Below are 3,050 nucleotides of genomic sequence, written 5' to 3'. Positions count from 1 at the left end.
CGCCAACTGCTGGGCCCAACAATCATTATTTTTAACAATAATTATGTTATTTAACTTTATTTATTATTATTTTTGAATCTGACCAGAAAAAGACAAGAGAGAGAGAGGGAAAGCAAGAAAGCAAGCCACCAGATCCAGGACTCGAACCACCGTCGGCCACATGGGAGTTCAGCACCTCCAACCACCTAGCCACCTGCCAGCCCCAAGATCATTATTTTCTGCAACAAAATAAACTTATACTTTAATTCCATTTTCCAAGGATTTTTTTCTTTTTTAATTGACAGCGTATGTGCGCACCAGAGAAACACAAAGAGAGGGAAATTGAGACAGCCCCTTGCAGGGGGATGGCCATGCTGCAACCCCTTCCCCTGCATTCTCCTCTCGGCCTTGTGTGTTTTTCTAGCCGCCATGCCTGAGACTCAAGCCACACAGTGGGCCATGTGGGATCCAGCCGCCTTAACCACCACGCCCTGGGGGCCCTCCAAGAACTTGCTGACAGCCTGGCACACGCACCTGCGGTAGACAGGAGAACTGCATCCAGTCAACCTCCGTTCCTAGTCCCTGGTGTTTGTCACGTGGTCCATGAAGCCAATGAAGGGACAACTAGTCTGGCGACACTGCCACTGGTATCACAAGTTGCTGGACGCTTTCTTGGGGTCCACCCACACCACCGGGCAAAGTCCCTTTGGGAGCAGAAACTCCGGCCAGGAAACGGTTCTTACTAGCCCTGTGCACACCAAGACCCACTCAATCCACCCACCCCGATTGGGGTGAAAGAGAAGCTACCGCCGGGCACGGCTTTTGTTGCTGGTGCTACTGCAGGGACGGTTGGGAGGCCTGGCAGGAGAAAAGGAGTGACAACCGTGACCTCTGCCACAGGCCAAGTCCTCTCGCCGTGAGACCTGAGCCCGGCAATGCTAACCAACAAGGGGGGGGCTGTTGCTACTGCCCCTCTTCTTAATTTGCCAGAGGGCACGTGTATTCAGCAGAGAGAGACGGAGGGAGGGAGAGGAGAAAGCGCCCGGTGGGGTGTGGTCCCGCCACAATCCTCCTCCACCCCTCCGCCCTGTCGGGATCTGGGCATGCACACACAAGTTCCCAACGTGTTTTTCAAGCTGCTGCCTGGGGATTTGAACCACAGGGTTCCAAGTGGGCTCCAGCTTCTTTAACCATAGGCAATGGGGCTGGGCCTCCTCATTAAAAAAAAAATTAAAGTTTATTCATCGATTCAGAGAGGTCTCTGGGCACGACCCCAACACGGCCCGAGCCTTCCCACGGGACCAGCTGTGAAGCCGGGGTCTCCCTCTGCACCATCGGGATGTCACTCCTCCTTTTTTTTTTAATTATTTACTTAATTTTATTTATTCATTTATTTATTTTATTTTGGCCAGAGAGACACACACAGAGAGAGGGAAAGTGAGAAAGCCAGCCACCAGGTCCAGGACTGGAACCACGGTCAGCCATGTGGGAGTGCCCAGGACTGTAACCACCACGCCACCTGCTGGTCCCCCGTCACTCCTCTTAAAGGGGTGGAAAGTCAACCCCAGCGTGAGTGCCGGGCACCTGGGTTTGAACACAGACCGGCCCGATCCCAAAGCCTGTGTTTAAGACCCAGGCTACCCGGCTTCTGCACGCCATCAACGCCATCACCTCCTTCAACACGTGCGACAATTCCTTTTTTTTTAAAGAGAGATTTCTGCTATAGGGAGTGTATACTCGCCAGAGTCGGAAAGCGAGAAATCACCGCCTCCCTGGGAGGTTGACCGCACTGCAAGCCCTTCTCCTCCATTCTCCTCCGGGGGGGGGGGGGTGGGCACACACGCACATGTGCCTGGCATGAGTTTTAAGCTGCCGGGTCCAGGACTCGAACCGCAGTAGACTACGTGGGAGTCCAGTGACATAACCACTACACCCTCTGCTGGTCCCTCCCGTTCCCATCTTTGACAGAAGAGGAAGCTGACACTCAGAGAGGGAAAGTCCCTGGCCTGAAGCAGCAGTTGGCGCTCAGCCCCTTTCCTGAGTCCCATTCCAGGGCTTGTCCCCCAGCCTCAACCCTGCCGGTCCTTATCTCCAGGAAGGGGACCCCAGGGGACCAGCTCAAGCTCTCCAAGCTCCTCAATTCCCGACCCCACGTGCTCCCGGAGTCGCCTTAGCTCTCGTCCAGCAGTCTCTATGGAGTCCCTGTTCCTCACCCCTAGTGGTGGCTTGGGCCACAGACCACCAGTCTAAAAGCAGCCCACCCTCCCCTGATTAGACTAGACTGCAGCCAGACTGGGGGGGACTACCCTGCTGCTGCCACCCCCTCTCCTCACAGGACTCCTCCACCTCTCCCCGCCTCCTGGCCCTCGTCCCCTGAGCCTATCACCACGTGCAGAAACTAGGCGGTCACTGCCCACCTGGCCCCTGGGCTTCGGGGCTCTCAAAGGCCACACCCCAAGCTTCCTCATCCCTGGGCTCAGTGTGGCACAGGACTGAGAGGGGAGCATGCAGGGCGTGTGCTGGCCCAACCAGTCGACCAACACACAAGACCCAGAGCCACGCTGTGCCCTCCTGACCCGGCGTGCCGCTCCGCCACAGGGCACCCTCTGCCCGCCCCCCGGTCTGCCAGAGCCTTCTCCCCTCAGCATCTCCTGCCCCGTGCCCCCACGCTCACACCCTGTTCACACTGTTTAAGAGCAGCCCTGTCCCTTGGCAGCCAGGCCCCAGCAGCCCCAGCGGCCTCCCCTCCCTGGCGGCACATTCCAATCTCTGATCCCCAGTGACCCACCGGGAGCAGGGCACTGCTGAGCCCCAAACCCCCCACCCCGGGAAACGGGACGAGCCAGTTTCTCCTCCCCCCACACCCCGCAGCCTGGGGGGCAGCTCTCCATCTCTTCTGACAGCCCCAACCCAGAGGTGGGCAGGCCCCAGCTGAGGCTGGGGGGCCCAGGGGACCCCTCACCTGGCCCCTCTCGGGAAGGCCCTGAGTGCCCCGTGCGCACCTTGCCCTTGGCCGGCAGCGGAGGACGGAGAGGGAGGAAGGAGATGGGCCTTCAGGCCTAGACGTGCTC

This window comes from Tupaia chinensis, unplaced genomic scaffold, assembly GCF_000334495.1.
Source record: "Tupaia chinensis unplaced genomic scaffold, TupChi_1.0 Scaffold138725_1, whole genome shotgun sequence".
NCBI lineage: Eukaryota > Metazoa > Chordata > Mammalia > Scandentia > Tupaiidae > Tupaia > Tupaia belangeri.
This window is presented reverse-complemented; position numbering follows the sequence as displayed.